This window comes from Cnephaeus nilssonii (genome assembly GCF_951640355.1).
Source record: "Cnephaeus nilssonii genome assembly, chromosome: 11".
In the NCBI taxonomy this organism is placed as follows: Eukaryota; Metazoa; Chordata; class Mammalia; order Chiroptera; family Vespertilionidae; genus Cnephaeus; species Cnephaeus nilssonii.
In genome coordinates, this window is record NC_137082.1 from 55610500 (window position 1) to 55633952 (window position 23453).

The 23453-nt window shown below is 38.2% G+C and overlaps 1 protein-coding gene across 3 annotated transcripts in view; it reads right to left on the bottom strand.

The window, feature by feature from the left end:
- The window catches only part of GREB1L (GREB1 like retinoic acid receptor coactivator), a 220129-nt gene that overhangs the window by 114103 nt on the left and 82573 nt on the right, over nt 1-23453 (bottom strand). For 2 of the 3 annotated variants that reach the window (XM_079784210.1, XM_079784212.1), the window contains exon 2: nt 8214-8316. The gene's annotated coding sequence lies outside the window, so the exon portion shown is untranslated. Of the gene's footprint in view, nt 1-101; nt 168-8213; nt 8317-23453 lie in introns of those variants that run through there. The other variant, XM_079784211.1, reaches the window with a different exon arrangement.

Here is a 23453-nt window from a genome sequence, read left to right on the forward strand (position 1 = left end):
AATTAAAGGATATTTTGTCACCAGGCATGAATTTCAAAATTATGTTTATATACTTCCTAGTGTAAAAAGATAATGAAAAATATAAGCATCCTTTTCCTTACCTGTTCATTGCTTTCTGACTTCATTTAAATGAGAGGAGTTTGTTTTTCTAATTGATTCTTGATAAATTCCATCTGAAAGCCACATTAGCAACTTGCACTAAATGATTCCACTATAATGATTCCAGTTCACAAGTTGATATTTTTCAAGCTATTTCACTAATTTCATAAATTAGTTTCCACAGGCCAATAAATAGAAATGCACTTTATTTAAACCTAATATCAGTTAAGAAAAATTAAAAAAATAAAATATATTGCTGATAGTTAAAAGTACAAGAAATACAAATTTTTGCCAATTACAAAAGTTACTTATATTTTTGGAGATATTTACCAATAAAATTATATTCCTCCCATTAAAAAATGCACCACTAAGATTCTTATACCTCATTAGCTAATATTTTCCATTTTCAGAGTTCCAAATACTACAAATTCTAAAAAACCTCAACCCTCACAGCGAATGATTTTATTGCATGCCACCAGGTCGAGGAATAATAGAATTGTATTTGAGATAACATAAAAATTCAAACTCTTCACATAAATGAAGAAAAATAGCTGAAAAGACCTAAGGGACATAAATTTTTATATCACTGAAACAAACTGTGGCACTAATTACAATATTCAGGAAAACAAATTTCTTAACCTACTACATTATATTTAAAAAAAAAAAAAGCTTTCCTCGGAGAATCAACAAGAATAATTGATTCACCACAGAGGAAATATTCAATTTTCATTAAATATTTATTCAGTGCAATAGGCTGTTAGGTCTATTTAGACCTCAAAGAAGAAATAGTTCCTGTCTAGTAGAAATCAGGTCTTGAGAAAATTGAATGGAGATGAGAAGCATTTCCTCAAGTCATAACACTATATTTCAAAATGACAATGTTAAAAACTGAAGATGTTCTATAAAATGTGTATTACTTCTTTGAAATCTGATACGAAGAAAGTGATACTTAAGACAGTATTAATTTTAATAAAGTTTGACAGGGTAAGCACCTTGATTTTCTATTAAGGTAGCACAATAAAATTTGGATGTTCAAGATCTGCAGTTACCAACTCTTCTACTCTGTAACCATACTCGTCACCTATCTTCTCTGGGCCTGTTCCCTTACCCATAAAATGGTAGGTAAAAAGTAATACGTTTCTAGATTGAAAACACTATGGTGTAATGGGATTGGGGAAGAGATTCCATTCACAATAGCAACAACAAAAATAAGACCCAGGAATCATCTTAATAACATATATGTGATAACATCATTTTCTAAATTGCCCAACTTCATCTAGGTGATTTAAGTGAAAATGTACACGTGCAACGAAATATGCTAGATTTCTTAAAGAGAAGCCTAATCGTTGTAAAAATGTATTTCTCAAACAAAATAACAAATAACACAATCCCCCAAAATATCAGAATTTTGGGGAGCATTATTAAGACATCCATAAATTCATCTTTCTGTGCCTATTCAAACTTATCTCCCATCATACACCAATATGAAACCTGTTCCTACCAATTAAAAAAAATTTTTTTAATTGAATTTAGAGAGAGGAAGGGAGAGGGAGAGATAGAAACATCAACATCAATCAGCTGCCTTTTGTACACACACACCCACCTCCCCCCCGCCCCCGGCCCCCCGCACTGAGGATTGAGCCTGCAACCCGGCCATGTGCCCTGACCGGAAATTGAACGGGCTACCTCTCAGTGCATGGGTCAACGCTCAACCACTGAGCCACACAGGCTAGGCTGTTCCTATCAATTAGATTTTATTCCTGTTCCCTAGAAATAATCTCACATCCATCTCTGTGCCTTTGTTCAAGTTGTCTGACCCACTCCTCACTTAATTTTTCAGCCAGTCATAATCAGTTTCTTACTTTGCTCACATTTATCTTTATTATTTTAACCACCACAACATCTAGCACAGGTCTAAGTGTATAGCTGGCACTTAAGACATAATGATATCACAAATATTTTCAAGGTAAAACCTACTAATATTGAATGAGTATGGAAACTCTGCCTCTATGGGTACTTAGAATACTTTTATTTTAAGAATTGAAAAATTCCTTTTATTTTTTGAGTAGATAATATATTTACCAGATTAAAAATCTAGCAGTAAAAAGTGTTTCCTCAACTGTCGTCCCACAGTCTCCTCTCACAGGAAACCTCTTTTATTGGCATATATATATATATATATATATATATATATATATATATATATATATATGGCATATCTGTGTAAAGACAAATTAAACACATTCACTCTTTTGGACATTGCTTATTTAAGGTAAAAACATTTTGGTGAGCCCTCTACATAAGCAAATAAAAATCTTCCTCGTTCTTTTCTGTGGCTTCACAAAATTCCCTGGCATGTATATACCATGATTATCTTAAACTAGTCCCTTAATGTTGTTGCATAATTAGTTTCTTTTTTAAAATAAATCTTTATTGTTCAGATTATTACAGCTGTTCCTCTTTTTTGCACAATTAGTTTCTGATGTTTATTACTCAAAATATTGTAATAATTAACTCTGCATTAATTAATACACACTAATTTAGCACTAGTTGTTTAAATGCATAAAATGAAATTTATGGGTCAAAGGATATACAATATGCAGTTTCAATTTTGTTAGACACTGCCAAACTGCCTTGTTTCTGTTTTGTTTTGTTTTAGCAGACCCGAAGCAGTCTTCATTTCATCCACACATTAGAAACATTTTTAATTACAGTTTTCTAAGGTCTACATCAAGCGGTAAAAAGCCAAGAGCACATAAAATTGGTTTGGAGGAAATTCTGGTTATGAGGCACTAAGTGAGGGATGAACTAAGGGTTGAACCAATTTATACTCCCATGATCAATTTATGTATCTTATACCTTCAACAATGTAGAGTAATACCTACTTTTGGATCTTTGTCAATCTGACAGATGAGAAATGATATCTCAATGTAGTTTTAATCTGTATTTTTCTTATTAGGAATGAAACTAAATATCTTTTCAATTCATTTTCATTTAAATGTAATTCTCTGAAATGTTCAGTCTTATCATTTTTCTGTTTGGTTGTTGGTTTTATACTTGACTTATAGGAGCTCTTTATATATTATGGAATGTTGTCCTTTGGGCATGATATGAGTTGCAACATTTTCCCCCTAGTTTGCCATTTTGCCTTTGCTTATGGATTTATTTTTCCATGCAGTTTCAATTTTCATTTAACTAAATTTATCAAATTTTTAAATGTCAAGCAGTTGCATGGAAACACATAGCTCACTTCACCTGTTTAAATAATCTACATAAGCCAGTGTTATATTTCCTAGAGGCACAAAGAAAGCAAAAGAGTGTAATAGAGGGGGAGAGAGGTAAGGAAAACCATCTATCTAAATAAACAAATCCTTAAAGATGTTTTTCTCTCCCAATTTAAGAAAGGTTCTAAAGCTTTTTCAGCTTATTTATAATTTTGTGAGGGTAACAAAATAGATATTTCCACTCTATCCTACCCACTCTAGCTTTTGCCAAGGGCATAAACACACACCACTGCCACCACCGCCGCCACCACCATACCACACCACACAAACAGAAGATTTTAGAGAAGGAGAATGGACAAGGTATGTCTGAAGTAGCCAACAGAAGCCTAGGATGAAGTTTTTGATTAAGTAGTTTCTAATCCTAGAAGAAATAGAAAGAAAGAACATCTTTTCAGGCATTCTTTTTCTGGATTTTGGACTTTCAGTTAGTGAAAGAGCTGCATACTTCTGGTAGAGGGAAGAGGACCCCAGTCAAAAATGTCAAATACAGTTTTTTCCCAACAAGGATGTTATGAATTTTCTTCCACCATCCAAGAATTCCCACTACCAGCTCTTCTCCCACTTTCTATAGCTATTCTACCTTTCTTAATCATTACCTGAAAAACATGGGATCCAATCAGTTGCTTATTATTGTCTTTGCTGATGTCTCCTACATCTATATATTTGGCTATAAAGTCTTTTCTGAGTTGCTGCTGTCCCCTCTACCTCAATATGTCAACTCAATATGTCCAAAATTAATATGTCCAAAACAAAACTCATTATTCTTAGAGTAAAAGTTATCCTTATTTCCTAATTTCATGAAATACTGTGAACTGTGCTAGGAAGGATGATAAAGGCAGTCCCTATTCTCAAAGAGATCCCAATCTAGAGGTAAATACGTTTTTTAAAATTTCTTTATTGATTAAGGTATTACATATGTGTCCTCATTCCCCCATTACCCCCCCAACTCCCCCCCCCCCCCCGCCCCAACTCATGGCCTCACCCCCCTGTTGTCTGTGTCCATTGGTTAGGCTTATATTCATGCATATAAGTCCTTTGGTTGATCTCTCCCCCTTACCCCCACCCTCCCCTACCTTCCCTCTGAGGGTAAATACATTTTTAAATGTAAATATTCACTAGAAGTAGGAACAAAGTACTATAAAAGCACAGAGAAAATAGTAATCCTGTCTGGACAAATAAAGAAAATATCAGAGAAGAGATAACATTTGGGTGGCTTTAAAGGATACATCAAACAGAATTGGGTATTGGGTAGACCTCACACCTATAATACAACGTTAAAGGCATGGTGCATCTTAGAAATATTGGAAGTTGAGTTGCAAGAGAATAAAAAAGTAGGTTGTGGCTAGTCTGTAAGGGACCTTATATGCCAAATTAAAAATCTGAATACCTAAAAGCAGGAGAAAGCCAATGGAGGATTTAAAAAAAAGTGAATTAACATAATCAGATTTTTTAAAAAATAGAAGATAACTCTGGGAGTATTGTGAAAACTGAATTAGAAACCAGATCAAAGGTTTCTGTAAGAGTGTAGGAAGAGGTGATGGGAATGCACATCGTTGGGGTTGGAAGGAACAGAGAAGAGAAGCCCTTTTGGTAGGCAGTTAGAAATTCAGGACTCCAGCTCAGGAGTGGGGTCTGGACAAACAGAGCTTGGGGACAGATGGCTGCCACACAGATCGTTGATATCAGTAATGGTGAGGTTACCCAGGAATTGCTGCTGTAGACAAAGGATTTGGAGTAAGAGGGTCAAGCAGGGAAGCCTGAGAAACACTGTTACTGTAGAGTCAAGCAAAGGAGGAGGAAAACCCAGCAAACCAGATGGAGAAGTAGGAGCAATAGGAAGGAAACCAGAAACCAACAGGCTTGTGAAAGTCAGGAGACAAGAGAGTTTGGAGAAATGGGAGGTGGTCAACAGTTTCAATAAGTAAGAGAGGTCAAATAGGACCAAGGATGAAAATGTGCCATGGCATACAGCAATTACTCTTTCAAGAAGTGTGGTGAACTAGGGTGGAAATAAGTTGGCAGCTACAGGAAAAAAGAGTAATTACCAGGAAGGATGCTTACAGGGTAAGATTCTTCCCTCAAGGAAAAGAGATGGTACAGAAGAGAGGAGATGATTAATGGAATAAGGTCCTAGAGGGGGTAAAGGAGGGAGAGGGGGAAAGGATGGAAGCTGCACATTGATGACAGAGCTACAAGGCAGGAGCCTGGATCCCTGATGAGAGCAGAGATGCTATATCAGCCTTAGAAATTAGCCTCCAAACTTATTGTGGGAAAGAAATAAAAGTCCAAGTTGCTGTTTGCTGTTTGCTGTCATTTGCAGACAAATGTAATCCTAACTGATACAGGAGAGAAGGGTGTTGAAAAAAAACAAGCAAGCACCTCTCTGAAATAGCACAGGATGTTCAAAAGACAAGAGCAATCTGGCCTTCCTAGACTACCACTAGTAAGCGAGGGAGTGGATTAAGGAAGATGAAAATGTAGGCCCAGTTGTGAGGAGTTGAGACTGGATACTGTAGATAAAAAGGAGCCACACAGAAAGGTATTGAGCAAAGGAATGACATGTTCCCATTTCAGCTTCGAATAGATTCCTCTGGTGGCAAGCTGGGAGGGGATCATTAGAAATTGGTGACTAAATGACACGGGCAAAGGATTCACAATGAAGCCTAGGTCTCTACTTTGCATTGCTTTTCTCACTCCCTCTCTCCCCTGACTCCACGCCCCCTCTCCCCTGCCCCTGTTAGCACTTCAATTCAAGCATGCCATTTCCTTATCATTCATTTAACAAATATTTATTGAGTGCCTCGTCTGTGTCTCCTCCTGCAGATACAATGGTAGAAATGGTCTTTGCCCTCAAAAATCTTAGGGATACCAGTGCTGGAAGCTTCATATGTGATATCTCATTTAAGCTTCAGAACACCTTATGACAATTTTATCATTATTGTCCCGATTTTTCAGGTGAGGTAACCCAGTCTTAGAAAGTTTAATAATTTGCTCAAGGTCACATGGCTGGCTAGCTGATAAATGGTGGTGCCAGGAATCAGACACAGAATCGTCTTACTTCAAAGCATGTTTTTTTAATTACTTGGCTATGTTATCTCTCACGCAACTTGGTGTGATGTGTTAGGTACTACGACAAAGAGTACAGTGGTTTGGATTATTGCAGCGTCCTAAGTGGATGTTCTTTCTGCATTTGGCATGTTCCAGCCAGGCAGTTTTTTTCTAAAATGCACATTGGGGAGGATGGTGGCACCTTCTCAAATTAAGGGCACCCTGAGGAAGAAGATGAGCTTTTGAATGGAAGGTAATGCATGCAGGTCTTAGCTACGCTGATTTTGAGACACTGTGACACATCCAGATGGACATATCCAGCAGTAATTTCATAGATGAATGTGAAGTTGAGGAGGAAGCAGGTTTGGAGATAAAGCACTTGGCATCACTAGCTCTTACAGGTCAGCTGAATTCAAGGCAATTACTGAGAATCTTCAGGAGCTTCTAGAAGTGAGAGGAGCACCCCGCTGAGAAAAGGGCAGTGGGTACAGGCTTGAAGAGAACACAGTTATATTTGGAATAACTGATCAGAGATAAAGGAGAGGGACTCAGCCAAAGCAGTCAAAGATACAACTGGGTTGTATTTAGGGTTAGGGGCAACGAATATATAATAATATCAATCTGCATGCCTGAGAGATTTTCTCCAGTAACAATCACTAACTCAAGAATAGGAAACCTTGCCAAAATTTTATTATTTTACCAGTTCTTTTCTCCATTCTGACTTAAGGCCTTGCCTGTGAGTTCCCAAAGCAATCTGAATTTACCTTTGACCTGCTAATGAACACTTGAACTATCAGGTTCTATTTAACTCAATCTCCCTTTGGACTTGGAAGTCCTCAAAAAGTCCTTTGAGATTTTAAAAACCTGTGTTTTTTTTTAATCATTTTTATTCCCAGCAACATGCACAGCACTATTTTTACACTTGTCTTGTCTTCAGTGAATCTGTACATCTCTGAGGGGCAGAAACTATGACTCTGCACAGTCCTACAGGAGCATCATGTCAGTTGGATTCTTGCGCACACTAAGCCCTCGTTAAACATTTGTGGGATTGGATCGACTTTAATCTGGAAGCTGACATGTAGAAATTAACTATCTAATACTATCAAGCAGTGATTTTTAAGTTTTCAGATTTGGAATAAACAGTCCCTCCTTTTAACCTTTCATCGTGTTTTTCATTAAGAGAAAGTTAGAACAGCACAGCCCCAGTACATGCCACTTTGTCTTGGGCATTTGGGCCTTCCTGGCAGCTCTATGGGCTCTGTTACCATGAATGAGCTACTAAGCATTTCTGGGCCTTTTGAGTACTTATTAGTAAAACTCAAGTGATTGGACACAACAATTGCTGATGTCCCTTCTCATTCTAAATCCCAAAGAATCCATGACCTCTGGAAGACCTTTAAACCACATCTGAGAATGACTGCCCTATAAAGAGCAATGAAAACATGGGCTCCATGTTTCATTATTAGAAAATGGGAAAATAAATCCCTTTTTCTATAAAACTGAGTTAAAATTTACAAAGCATATGACTTCGAAACTGACGATGCAGACACTTTATATTTAATTACTGCTCTGACTGCTGGTTAAAGCATGTTATCAGATGCAAGTATGTTTTTCCATGGTAGGTGTACCCAAAAAGCAAATGAAAGGGCACCACAGTTCACTTTGGTAGTAGAGAGAGCAGAAAGCTGGAAGGATAGGAAACATCATCTTGGATCCCATACGTACGTTGGTGACACTTTTTTTTTTTTTCAGATAAGAAATCAAAGAGTGTAAGTGACTTACTCAAGATCACAGATGTATGAAGTAACAGGGCTGGTACTAGAGTCCAAGGCTCCAAGTCATGGACTTTCTTATTTTAAAATAACCAAATTGGTCAAAAAATCTCCTGAAAGACAAAAACAGATGAAGGTGACATTGGTTGAGTTTAAACAGAGACTACTTTGTTCTTCCCAGGTTCAATAATAAACAATTCTAGTGATTGGCATGAAGGGGCAGCAGATGAAACATTCTGACCCCTGAACAAAAATATTTGTATTTTTGCACCACAGTTAGTAAGTCACTTGTAAAAATTAAGTAAATGGAAAACAAGGATAATTAGCAAAGCCAGCAGACAATTTTCCTTCACTCTTTTGGAAAACAGACTGAAAAAAAAAGAAAAAAAGAGAAAGAAATCCCTGTGGCTGCCTTCATTAGCAGCCAGGGTGTTGAGTCCCATTGTAAATCCCATTTATAAAGGCCCATGGCTACCTGCAGAGCCCAGGAGTACCAATCACATTAGTAAAGACACCAGATGACCAAAGGAAGCCATGAGGGTCTGGGAAAGCTGGTAAACAAAAGGCAGCATTCCAAGTGAATGCCATTGCTGGAGTCTGCATTGTAAAATGCCTGGATTTCAGAACCCTAAAGCAGATTAGCTGAAGGCAACAAAGGATTCCAATGAGATACAAAGAACTCATTTTGACACATTAAGAAACCGTCTTCATTAGATCATCAGGTATTTATGTATAATTATTTAAAAAAAAAAATTCCACCTAAGCTGTGCTGGAAGCAGTGAGGCCTAGAAGAGCTGGGACCTAAACATGGTTCTTGAATACTACGCGTTCATGACCAAAATTCATGACCAGCCTTCTCCCTTTTAATCTTCCTGACATTTTAAAGGCCTGTAACAACTTTAAAATTTGTTATGCCCATCATTTCAATTTTACCACGTTGTGCACAAGTGCTGCTTTAAATACCAACTAGAAAAACTCAGATCTCTCCAACTGTAAGTGATTTTTCTTCCTCATTTTTACATCACTTACAAAGAAAATAAGTGCCACTTTGGGATATGAATTGCCAAAATGAAAAGAAGCAAAACATTAGGCTCTGGTATAATTTCCATCACTTCACATGCTTGTTTTGCTTTGCTTGCAAAGTTTAAACTCAAATACAATTTAGATGCTTAAATTTGAAAATGTGGAAGAAAAACCTTTATTTCCATGCGGACAAGGCTGAGATTTGTTGTTTTTAATTTTGTTTTCTTTTTTTGGGAGGGGGTGGGTTAGGGAATTATGTTAAAATAACTTCAATAACTTGCCACATTTGCCAGTTTTACTCACTAAGGTATTCATATTGCTAAGCCTAATAACTGATGTAAAATTTAAATAATTACTTATTAAAAGTCCTGTAAGAAGACATGGGCACTGCTCCGGCCAGGTGGCTCAGTTGGTTGGAGCGTCATCCCATACACCAAAAGATTGCGGGTAAGATTCCCAGTCAGGGCATATACCTAGCGTGGGGCGTGTATGGGAGGCAGCCAATCGATGTTTCTCTCCCTGCCCTCCCCCCTTCTCTCTAAAATCAATAAAAACATATCTTCAGGTGAGAAGAAAAAAAAAAAAGAAGACAACATGGGTACTACGTGTGTAATATTAGATCAAATGTCCTTTCATTTAACATTTTCAGGTATACAGACCATCCATCATCCTGAAATCTTACAAATGTATTTAGAGACCCAGCAGATAAGCAGATAGATAAAAATGGTTCTGATTTAAATAGTCCTAGAAGCCTAAAGCCAAAACTGAGGTACAATAATGAGAACCTTTCCCAATAATTTCTACTGTTTGGAAATTAATTTCTCTTCATACCTCTTCAGTTTTGTTTGATTGTAATAATCACCCTTCACTAAGAACAAAAGTAATTTAGCTCCCACTTTCCCTTTGAGAGATACTCCCATTGTTTTGTCAAATCCTAGCAGGGCCATAAACAAGGCAGCACTGACGCAGAAGGAAAGAATTTACATCTAATGGTCTGATGTCAGCTGGGGCCCTCAGGCCAGTTGATAACTTTGACTTCATTTGTGTTCAAGTGGAAGAACACTGGAAAAGTTCAATGAGTCTGAGCTTTTTGGTTTCACCACTCCTCTCGGTTTAAAATGATATAATAAAAAAATTATAATAAGGTTTAAAATTTTTAAAATATTTATTAAAAAAACACAAGTCAGTCTTCCTTGTTTGACAGAGGGAAAAGAAAGTAAAGGGACATGTGGCTGAGCCACATTTCAAGTTGGTTGCAAAAGAGAAAACCTTCCCCCTCAGCACCCAACAAACTCTCTACTGAAGACACCCTCCCCAGTGCTGTGGCCTCTCTGGCCATTTCAGTTTTGTCACTCAGGTGCCCTACCAAGTCAGGAGCAGTGCATTTTCTCAGACAGCTCCTTATTTGCTGACTACCTACATGGAGAGTCTCCTTTCATTGTCTCATCTACTCCTTCCCTCTCTCCTTGAGAGCCAAGAGGCAGGACCAAGAATGGCCTGAGCTTTGCTGCAACAATGAAAACAGGCAGTGTGGTGAATAACAAATCGAATGAAAATATACTCTACTGCTTTACAGTCATTTGGCTTAAGGCTAGTTATCTGTAAAATGGGAATAATATCTCCTGCCCTCACAGAGTTATAGAGAAGATAATGTATGTGAAGCTCCGGGCATATATTAGACATACAATAAACGTTATACTCTTCCTTATAGAAATGCTTAACCACATGAAAAATAATGCTTTTATACTTTACAGAGCTCTTTCATGCAAATTATCTCAGTTAATCTTTCTAAGATTATCCCACACATAAGTACTCATAAGCCAACTACTCAAATGCATTTCTCTGACTCCAGAACCAATGTATTTTTCTATTGTGCTGCTATGTGAGGGGTTGTAGTGGTGGAGACCACATTACATTCCGCTATCATAAACTCCTGTGGGTGAGAGTGGGGAGCATGAGCTGAACCGGCAGGGATCTTCAGAGCATTCAAAGGAAGCAAAAAATAGATATACAATCAAATAAACCCATACCACTTAGTAAGGCAAAAGCCAAAGGGATAAGCTACCCTTGGGTTCATCAATAAAGTATCCTTTATTGATTAAAAAAAAAGCAATGAGAATAAAAATGAAATGGTTATAATGTCTGAGGGTCCAGTTCTATATAGGAATGTGATAGTTTTAGGTCAGTCAAAGAAAAAATTATAAACATAACAGACCTACAAAATATTATCTTCATCTAAGGTTGAGAAAGGTTTCCTGTCATTAGATGCAACCAACATTTAAGTTAAGCCAAATTGCCCTAGCTGGTTTGGCTGAGTGGATAGAGCATCAGCCTGCTGACCAAAGGGTCCCAGGTTCGATTCCAGTCAAGGGCACGTACCTTAGTTGCAGGCTCCTCCCTGACCCGGGCCTTTTGGGGGCCCGTGCAGGAAGCAACCAATCAATGTGTCTCTCTCACATCAATGTTTCTTTCTGTCTTTCCCTCTCTCTTCCACTCTCTCTAAAAAGACCAATGGAAAAATATCCTCAGGTAAGGATTAACAACAACAAAAAATTAATTAACCCAAATTTTCACCTCAGAACTACACTGGGAGTAGTTCATTTACACTTTACTTCATTTAATGCTCACAATAACATTCCAAGATACATAATGTATTCATTACATATGAGAATACAGACTCCAGAAAATTGAGTGATTTGTTTGACAAAGCTGGCAGTGCTGAGATTCAAACCTACATCCATTAAACCCTATATGTTGTGTTTTTCAAGCTAAGTTACACTATGTTCTCTACAGTAAAAGAAAAGAATGTGCGAAGTGGTCCAAACTATAATCATAATTTTATTTATAACTCACGAGAGAACTAATGACTATCAAGTTGGTTAAACATGAGCTTACTTACACAAACTGTGAAAATTCCTAAATAGAAATTTCTAAGGTCAGAATGACATCCAAAATTTTTGGTTTTGATTTGAAAACAATTATGAAGTTATTTTTGGTCTATTACAGAAGTCAACCTAAAGAAACTGGAATTCCTAGCTCACTCTTACATGATTCTATATAACTAAATAAATTTTGACTTTACTATTGGCATTTTTAAACTTTGAATTTTCTAATAAGATAGATTTAAAACTTAACTCAGAATAACAAAATTTCATCCAGAAGTAAGATCTTCACTCTCTGTTATAACCTTTGGTTCTACTACCTAACCTGAGAAAATATTTGTTGAGAAGCAAAATTTAAGGAACTTCCTAATGGAATTGAGATCTATGGACCAATGGTGTAGGTTGGAAGACAAAATGCTCTTTATTTTTGGATAAAAAGTGAAGAAACCAAGGCGAATCCCAGGAAGAAACAACATGGAGAAACAAATAATCACAGCTATGGATGGAGACAATCTATAGTCAAGTGAGGCAGAGTGGGTCAGTCCTGCTGACTCAGGTGCCCAGAGAGGCTCTGGAAATCACTGCTGGTCAGATGGTGATGACAGGAGGGGGGGGGGCCCGAGGGGGGGAGAAGAGGGGTGGTAGAAGGTGCTGAATGATAAGTCAGGAGTCATAGTAGGGAAGAATAGAATGGATGTTCCCATTAGTATCAACAACTGCTACAGCATTTGCTATATTTGGCCTGAATGTAACAAAATAGAAAATCTGGTTGCAATTACTAGTACTTCTGATTTTTCTTGATGAAACCACTGCGGATACTGAAACACTCTTTGACCTTGGAACCATTTAGATCAGTGTTTCTCACAAAGTCTAGTTCAAAGGCTGGGTCAGAGTCACCTGGAGAACACGTTTGCTGTGTCGGTTCCTCATCCTCTCTTTCAGAGGTTTATGAGTCACTGGTTCTAGGGAAGGACTCAGGACTCTATCTGCATTCTGAATACCACAAAAAGGGCTGCCGGATTTAGCAGCCCTAACCCCAGATGATTCTATGACACCAGAGTTTGAAAACCACTTATTTGGATTAAAAAAGGAGAATATATTAAAATTGTGTATGATTGTTAAACAGGATGCTTGTTTGTAACAGTCAGCCAAACACATTAAAATGAAAAACAACAGCACACGTTGCAGTCCGATTCTAGGGCTAGAGACTTGTCTGCTCTGCACTTCAAGCTCCTCCTTTGGGAAATGAAAACAAACCAATAATGGTACCTATGAAGCCCCCTGCCATTCTGTAATTATGCTCCAAAGAGGTACCGAAGAGCACAAGAGTCAGGAAAGGACATTTTGCTATGACAACAGCAACTTGCTCCTGGGATGAGTATCACGTCCACCTCCCACCCCTTCTTGGGCGCCTGTGGCCTTTGACCTTCCCCTGTGCCTTTCAGGCTGGCCCTATGGAGAAACTAGTAGAGCTTTAAAAAAATTAAATATTGTTTATCAACTAGGTTTTAATTGTGAAACCTAAAAAACAACAACGAATCAATCATTTAGAGCACTAAAAACAAGCAAATTGAATTCCGACAACTTCCTGAGAAGTATTGTTCTCATAAAAACCGTGGGATGACATTGTGCTTAGGATGCAAAGAAAAAAACCCCCAACTCCCGTAGGTTTTGTATTCTATTTTTCTCCTCCAAAATGGTTTCTAATCAAGTTTTAAGTAATGATAATTGGATCCTATGATCCATGCAGGGTCTGTTTCTTCACATTCATATTGTGGAATGTTCAACTCTGTACTAAGAGGTATCTAGTCTGTGAAATTCTGAGGTAAAGGTGGCTGCAAACGGTACTCGTATTTCATGGAAAAGCGAGACAAAGATCACAATATTAGTAAATACCAATTATGAAAGCATTTCACTAGAAAATGGATGCCGGAAGAAAGGGGAGTTCTGAGAAGTCTGAAAAGATAAATTTTGATGACTAGCATTATCCCGGTGGTTAGTACATGGCAGTGTGCCTCAGAAATCATGGTGCTGCTGCCTCACACGTCCTGCTCTGGTTTGCCAATGTCAGCGCATGCCCTAAAGGGAAATAACTTTAAAAACCAGTCACATTAAGTAGAGCTTCGGCACACAAATAAATGTATGACTTGATGTAAGGAGGACAATGGAATTTGCTGAAGTTTTTTGGCTGCCATCACGGTCCTTCGGTCCTGCTGCTTTCCCACTCACTAGCAGATGTGTAGAAGGCTGTGTGGAGCGTCACCTGATGTCACTGCCAACTCAAGGGCCTGAGTAATGATGTTCCTGGACTGTGCAAGCCGTCAGGGTTTTTCGTTATTGCACTTGTTCCTAAGTGACTTTACAGAAGGAAGGAAGACACCTGATTCACACGACCAGGCGTAGCAAAGGGAGCATGTGAACTTTCCACAGAAGAGGAAGCTTTGTACCAGATGTGAAGAAGTAAAGTTTATTTTTCCATTTAGCTTGTTTATTTAAGCAAGAAGGAAGGAGACTGCGGCTGCTTCCCTTTCCAAAGTGCTCAGGGAATGACCTTCTTCCGCACCCCCCCCCCCCCCGCCCCCTCCCCGCCCCGCTTTCTTTATAAATGAACAAAGTTGGCTATGGCCGTTTCCAGAGGAATCTGGAAAGGAACCAAGTCACGAATGATTACATTTCATCCATAGCTACTCTAACCTTTGAAACCTGCCCATCAACAGAGTAGACCAAGAGGGAAGGTCAGTGCAGTCTTGCCCACGTAGCATTCTCTCACCGCTTAGATGGAAAACGATTTATTAAGGAAATGATTTTAAAACTGCAAAGCAATGATAAAGACTATCATCAAGGTCTTCCTAAGGTTCGTTTAACAACTGAGAAACTCTCCAGTCTTCAGTTACTGTATTTTTTCCTTTTAATCTTTGCGTATAAGAAGCAAGAGTGATACAGCTTTTAGATGTAAAATAACATAACCAAAAGAAAACATCTTCTGTCCTTGGTTCACCTATCGTCTCACATTATTTTGGTCTGACACACCATTGGTTTCTAGACGAAAGATCTTCTTGGTATGTATCCAGAGACACACTATCTTTTTTTTCACAAATTGTTGAAACATTCTTCCTAATGCTGAAGCTAGGATATGCTACTAGTCAATAATATAAAACACACCACAAAACCTTTGCTGGTATTTTGATTACATATTCATTATCAAAAAGGCCAGGCTACAAAATATTAAATGACCTTCCCCTATTATTCATTTACACATCCATTTTAATTAGCACAGACCTTCTCTTCTTCCATCATAATATGCCCTCATCCTGCTTCTTGCAGGAAAAGAGAGAACACAATCACTAAGATTAATGGAGCATTGGTAATGCATTTTAGGTACAAATGACCCACTTTTATGTAGTGCCAGAACAACTCAGCAAGGGTTTAGGAAGGAGAAATCCTGAAGTTCTTTTCTACTGAATTCATGCAGCTGGTGGTGATAAATTGATTGTTCTCCTTTAATGGCAGGGCCAGAAAGACAACGAGAGAAGCATTTTCTATAACTGACTATATTTTTTTATTAATTAGTAAACAATTTTTTTCTTCAAATTGTTATCTGTCATGGAGATGAATCACCTCTAGTTTTAATTAAAGCCCTCTCAAAATTTAACTCATTCTGCTAAGAGTGCAGGAGTAGCACAACGAGATGATTTTTCTTTCAGGAAGGCAAAATGCAAAATGTTCCCTCCTTATAAAGGAAGGAGAAAAGGGATTGCATCAACTCCCAGACTTTCATTTCCTGGAATTGTTTTTTAAACACTTTGTGTGTTTCATGAAAATTATTCCTTTATCATCTTCAAAACTAAAACTGCAAATAGAATTGTTAGTATATAAAAATTTAGATCCTGCTTAAAACCCAAGAATCCTAAATTTTGAACTTAAATCAATTCATCTAAGTATCATGATCAAGTGTGAATTAAAATAAGGCTCATTCATTTGGCCTTGGCTCTGACTCTCACAAAAATCTGAATCCTGCTCTACAATTACTACACTTACTGTAAAACTTACAATTACTAACACTGGCTAAAACTTACAATGCTCAATTTAAAGATTTTTTCCCATGCAATCTAGTAGTCGATTCTTATTTAGTGTAGCTACCATTTCACAGCACTCGTGTTGGGGGCCCAAGAAAAATAGGGAAGGAGTGTCTACAGTGGGATGGTCACTGCAAATCTGTTCGTAAGGCTCGAACATAAAAGTGTGCCACTGGTCATACATGCTCACAGAGCCACTAAAATAATACATTACACATCGTATTAACATTTGATACATTAATAAATGGACACCTGTGTGTGTGTGCATGAGTATAGATGTACAGAGTCATGCATCCTTTCAGACATCAGACTCTGAGAAACCTCAACTACCTAGCCTTAGAACCAGTAAAGTACCTGGAAATAAGAAAAAAAATTTACATTTTTACAGTGAATTAATAAAAGAAATGTGATTGGTTTGTTATTTCAGGTACAGGTTCACCTTCAGGTATAAAGCAAAATAGCAGTTTACCAGCAACAGGACACAAACTCTGGGGAGAAGTGATAACTCACCTGAGGCAACAGTCTGCATATCTACAAAAAAGTAGGCAGTAAAAATAAAAGTATGGCTGCTCAGTGCATTTAGCGCAGGAGCAAACAGCCTACACTCAATAAATACTTCAACAGTCACTGGGACATCACTGTATTTCAGTGTAGCACAACAGCAGATCTTCATCATTAGAACCCTGGGTCCGTTAATGTGCATTACTTAAGAGACAGTATTAAGTAATATATTAAAGGAAGAACGTTCACTGAAAAAATATATTGTTTAACTTGTAAGGCTTCAGTTATTTGGAAAACAAAGTTATTTGAAACCATTATTGTTATGGTTTTTTTATTGTTTAAAGTATTACATATGTCTCCTTTTTCTCCAATTGACCTCCCCCCACTCTCTCCTCCTAGGACAAGTCCCCACCCCCCAGTGTCTGTGTCCTATTGTTATGTTTTATGCAATGTATTTTGTCTCTAAATTCCAAAGACTTTTCTAAATACTGCTTTGTTATGTTTAGAGAGGTTATCTGGAATGTTATCTTAAGTATTATCACTATTTACACCTAATACTATTATTATGTTATTTTAAAATCTCGTGTTCTAACTCAGATATTAAAGCCCTAAAGAGATTTGCATAAGGAACAGAAGGAGGAGTTGCTTGAAACAAAATTTCCCAATTCATTAATTACTCGTTGAATGTCACAATGTCATGGATGTAATCCACCGGTCTGGGAGAATGCTGAGAAGACAACAGAATAAGAAGATTTCAGAGTAGCTGAAATCTTTAACTCTCTTTCTTTGAAAATCTTCTGTCACAAGTCAGAAGGATAATGTCTCTTTTCACCCAATGAGAAAGCTGTTCTCACACGAGCATAATTAATCTTCTGACACCATGACAAAGAAATTCCTTAAAAGGATTTCTCTGATTTCCTCTCAAGACAGAAGATTGTCTTTATCCATCATCTGTTCTTCCTGATCCCTTCTTTTTGAATATCCACATCAGCAGAATTGTCCATCAGAAGAGACAGCAGGAGGGAAATCTCTGCATGATTGATAGGGCCCCAATGCTCCGCAGGCCTATTTAAGTGCAAGCATCTATTGTTGCAAACTTACTTTACAGCAGTTAAACAAATATAATAGTCACCAATTCAACCATTGTGCAGCTTAGACTTGACTAAAACTAGTAAGTGAAGTTCGTTAATGACAAGGCACTGATTTTGAAACCAGATAGAAACTCTAAAGATAAATTAGCCTGATGTCTACTTTGAAAGAAGAAAATTCTCAAAGCTATGCAACAGTGATATGTACTGTTGAAAGTATTATATACTATACTGTATATAGATGGACATTCCCATTAAAAACACAAGAAAAGTCTGATACTTTTCATCTTAACAATCATTCAATACTTCTTACCTACATCATGGCTATCGGGGTGGGGGTTGGGGGAGGAAACACCCAAAACTTTATGTTACCATCTAAAAAAAAATTTAAAAAAATCAGGTGTTTCAAAGAAGAAAGTGCTCCCAACACTCCCTTAAATTTGTATTTTTCAGACTCATCACAGTAAAGCTTTCTCAAAGAGAGATTTAGGTATGTCTATATGTTGTTAACCCCATCTGTGAAAACAAAACAAACAAAGCCCACTTGAGACTCCTTGTGAGTACCTGCCTCTTCCTTGGGTGGAATGAATGAACCCGAATAGGTCCGCTTCAGGTGGGGGAGCAAAGCATACTGGGCAAAGGCCCAACCCACAGAAAATGCAAGCCTGGCTCCACTTTCAAAGCAATCAATCTATACAAAATGGAAACAGATCTAGAAATCTCACTGAACTTGGTAAGAGCACACCCAGTATCAACAGTAGAGGTTACAGCATGCTCTGTGTTCTTTAGAGATGCTGCCAAAAAAAAAAAAAAAAAAAAAAGCCAGTAGAGCCCAGACACCAGGACACATTGACACTATGAGTTCTGTCTGCACCACAGTGACCTTGACTACTCAGTGCTGGATGCACCCTGTGAAAATATTTGTTTATCCTTCCAATTCCCAAACAGTGAGGCTAGCCCTCACACTGGTGGCTCCAACCTATTAGTGCTTGCCCTGGATCGGTTATTAGGACAGACTGCCCAGCCTGACCCACCGCAGGGCTGCTCCAGCTGACCTGCCTCTTCCAGCTAGGAAGAGCAACTGACGGCTGGCCCATGGCCAAGACCCACATAGTCTGCAACGAGAGGCTTAGCTTTGGTTTTTCTTAAATGACAAAGCTATATTCAGGATTGATTACCCCTTTGAAGACCTAGAAAAAAACCAACAAAACAAAAACCCACCCAGTTATCCAGGATAAAGACCTGGGAAAATCTTTGTGGCTAAAGAGGAACGCTAAGCCTTGTGAATGTAGAATATAACACAGAGTTTGCGTGTAGAGAAGCTGGAAACCAACAGAGAATGAGCTGGTGGTGAGAGTCACACAGGGGAATGCAGGCAGACATCACGTGATAGAGGGGACTCCGAAGTGTTCCCTCTCTAGCCCAGGACCCAGAATCTCTCAAGGCTCACTCACATCACTAACAGCTCCACATCATTGTTAACAGCGCTTTTGTGCTTTTGTGAATGACTAGTCTTCCCAACAGGGTTGTGTGTATGCATGTTTGGTGGGGAGGGGGACAAGAACCAATCCTTGTCATTTCTGTATCCCTGTTATACATTGTACATAGCATCTTGTCAAGGTCAATAAACACCTACTAACTGGTTAGAATGGAACTTGAGTGCTAGTAAGAGACTATTAGTGCTGCCCAAGGCCAGTTGTGTAAGATCCAGGAAGGATCAGACAAATCTTCCTCTTCCCCCAGGCTACTGTTTGTAGGTTGAGTTACTGGGGAGGGGGGGGGAGGGGGAAGCAATGAAGTCTGTGAAATTCAAGTCTAAGTTCCATAGGAATATCCTCTTGCCTATAATGATCCTTAATGAGAAAAACCCACCAGTGTGTATGGGAAATCTCTGTACCTTCCTTTTAATATTGCTATAAATCTAAAACTGCTCTAAAAAATTAAGTCTAACAAAAAAGCCAAAAGCAAAACAAAATAAAACCTACTCGTGCTCACAAAAGCTCAGGAAAAAAACAAAAACTTCAGTCTTTTGCCCTTTAGAAATATCTTTATAAGAAAAGGATCAGTTGTAATGTGGTCCATTACAAATATTTATAATTGTGTTCATAGAATTGACTGGATTAAGACTGAATGCATTGACTGGATTCCAGCTCCACCACTTCTAAGGGTGCACGTAATTCAGTCTCCCTTTGCCTCAGTTGCCTCATCTGTAAAGTAGAGATAATAATCATGCCTACACCTTGCAGGGTGTTGTAAGGATTAAATGTAAATCCTGGCATTTGGCAAAAACTCACCACATAACAGCTAATTATTATTTATTACTATTGCCCACCCCTGCCCCATTCAACTCTCTAATTGGGTATATCCAGCTCTATTTATGGGAGTTTATCTTGAGACACATATGTACACACACAAATGTATATGCAATATGGGAGTTTTCAGTGCTAAAGACCAGGCCCAATAGATTCAGCTAAATGGGCACTTCTGAGTGATTGGGGGGGGGGGGGGGGGAAGAATGAGGAAATTAAGCAGAACAAGTAAAGAAGAACAGGGCAGGCCAGGGTGACACAAGGGCTGGAAACAAACAATTTCCCAGGCCTCTATTTGAACTACTGCAAGCATGTGTGGGCCTCATTCTGCCTCCTCTGGCTCAGCTTTACCACCTGGTTTCCTGGCTGTCTTGGCACTGTTTGCAGGTTGGGATCTTCCTGGGACACACAAGGCACATTCTGTACTTGTTTTTATTTCCACTGAATTCAACGAATATTTATTTTGCTCCTATAAGTGCCAAGCATTGAGAGATGCCGAGGATACATTCATGAACAAGACCATACCATCCTGAAGTTCACAGCTCAGAGGGGCTGACATGAAAACTACATACCGTGTAATAGAGAACACACTTAGTGTACCAGAGAACACTGAAGCCTGGGAGTGAGGTGGGGGTGGCCCTTAGGACTTCAAAGATGAATAGAAGTTTGTATATGACAGAGAAAAGATGGGGAACTATGGGGGAAAAGAAGTGAGTGTCACTTTGCATGTCTGAGCCCTAGAGTGCATGAAGGCAGAATGGCAGGAATCAGACTAGAGAGTGAAGCTAGGTTAGGAAAAGCAATTAGGCTTAAACTTTTTTTTTAACAGTTAAAGGGGCGGGGGAGGCGGACCTTAAAGATTATAGACAAAAGAGTGACATGATCAAATTTGTTTTTCAAAAAGGTAATTCACTGAACCAAAAGGAAAACATTGGAAAAGGAACAGGAAGGGGAACAGTCAGAAATTAAGAGTTTGGGAAGGAGATGATTTAGAGTCTGGTAAAAGACAATGAAGGACTATTTGTTTAAGACTTATGTAGGATGTTGAACTGATGGAATTTAGGGACCCACTAGAAGACGTAAGGAAGGGAGGAGAAATCTAGGGTAACTGAGAAGTTTCTAGTGATGAATGCCATGCTATTTATTTGGATATGCTAATTAAGGAAGTGTTGCCCTGTTTCTGTGTAATTTTGTAGAATCACAGGCCAAAGTTCTTTTTTTACCCTATGTCACTAACCCCTGGGCCCCACAGAAGGGAATTTAAGAATAGATTGAAACCTTAGGAAAATAAAAATTTCAATTTGTTTTTAATAAGGTATTCTTTTACTTGTACTTCCTTTCCAAAGGAATCCCATGACTCCTACTATAAATTTTAATTTTTAACAGTTGCCCCAGAAATTCAAAGTTTCATGGTTTATTTCATAAACGGAAAGGCCCACTGGAGTTTGTGGCTAGACAAGTCTGTAAGTATGAGACAACGAGGTGAAAAAAGAAAAAAGAGCAGACATCTGCCAAAAGGCTACATGTGCCAAATGGGAAATGAAAACATGTTTAGAGAAAGAGTCAGGAGGAACAACAGGGTGGTTAATGCCATTCTTTTACTGCAAGGGAAGTTTCTAAGTGGGAAGAACTTGTTTAATGACCACTTTCATATATTAGAGGGCCAGGTCAAAGAGAACACAAATCCTTTTCAGAAAGTAGCAGCAGTCTTATTCTCATATTATTGTTTTGTTGGTATCTATTATATCATATTAAAAGATGATTTGTATTAACAATGAACTAAAGTGTTACAAGCAGAAGTAAAATCAATATGACATTTTAATGAAAAGCAACATGGTTAATTCACTAAATTACATGATTACCCAACACATGCACTTTTCTAAGAAGATTATTGGGCCTTGGCTGGCGTGGCTCAGTTGGTTAGAGTGTCGTCCTATATACCAAAAGGTAGTGGGTTTGATTCCTGGGCAGGGCACATGCCTAGATTAAGGGTTCAATCCCCAGTTGGGGGCCTGTATGGGAGGCAAACTATCAATCATCGATGTTTCTCTCCCACATCGATATTTCTCTCTCTGCCTTTCATTTTCTCTACAATCAATAAAAAACACATCCTCATATGAGGATAAACAATAAAAAAATAAAGAATATAAAACTACCACTGAGTTTGGGGAAGGACTATAGACAAGATGGTTGGAGTTATTAGTCTTGCACCATGAGGTGTATTTATGAATGGTAGCCATGCATTTTAGAGCAAAAGACTGTAACCATCTCAGGCCTAGTTTGTCTCCCCTGGGATTTTCTAAAAGTGAGAGAAAAATAAGATCTATTTTATTTAAATCACTATTTCTTTTTTTAAAAATATATATTTTATTGATTTTTTACAGAGAGGAAGGGAGAGGGATAGAGAGTTAGAAACATCGATGAGAGAGAATCGATCAGCTGCCTCCTGCACACCTCCTACTGGGGATGTGCCCGCAACCAAGGTACATGCCCCCGACCGGAATCGAACCTGGGACCCTTCAGTCCGCATGCTGACACTCTATCCACTGAGCCAAACCCATTAGGGCTAAACCACTATTTCTTACCTATCTCTTACTCACTGCCAAGCCTAATTCTAACAAAAACAACTCCTTTTTTTGTTACTTAGTTTTTGTTTAGTTTTTGTATGTGCGTAATTTTTCTCACAAAGAAATTATATTGTATACACTGCTGTTTTTCATTTATCAATTTATATTTTCTTATGCTAGAAAACAATCTATAACCATCTTTGAAGACTCTTAACCTTTTGCACTCGGATGTCGAGTGTGACTCGACACGGTTAGCATCGGTAGCAGCTCGAGAAAAAAGCAAGCGAGTGCAAAGGGTTAAAAATTTTATCATATAAATGTACCATCTACAATAATAAAAGCGTAATATGCTAATTAGACCAGACAGCCGAATGACCTTCTGAACAACCTTCTGGACGACCTTCTGGACGAAGCTGGGGCTGCGAGGGCCAAGGCAACCTGCCTCGGCTGCGAGGGCAGAGCCCCTTGCACGAATTTCGTGCATCGGGCCTCTAGTAATTTAATAATCAAGATTGAAGAACCGTTAGCAAGACTCTTCAAGAAACAAAAAGAGAGGACCCAAATAAATAAAATCAGAAATGAAAGTGGAGAAGTAACCACTGACACCACAGAAATACAAAGGATTGTAAGAAAATACTATGAATAATTATATGCCAAACAAGCTGGACAATGTGGATGAAATGGAAAAATTCCTAGAAAAATACAATCTCCCAAAACTGAATTAGGAAGAATCAGAAAACCTGAATAGGCCAATAACAACTGATGAAATAGAAGCAGTAATCAAAAAACTCTCAGAAAATAAAA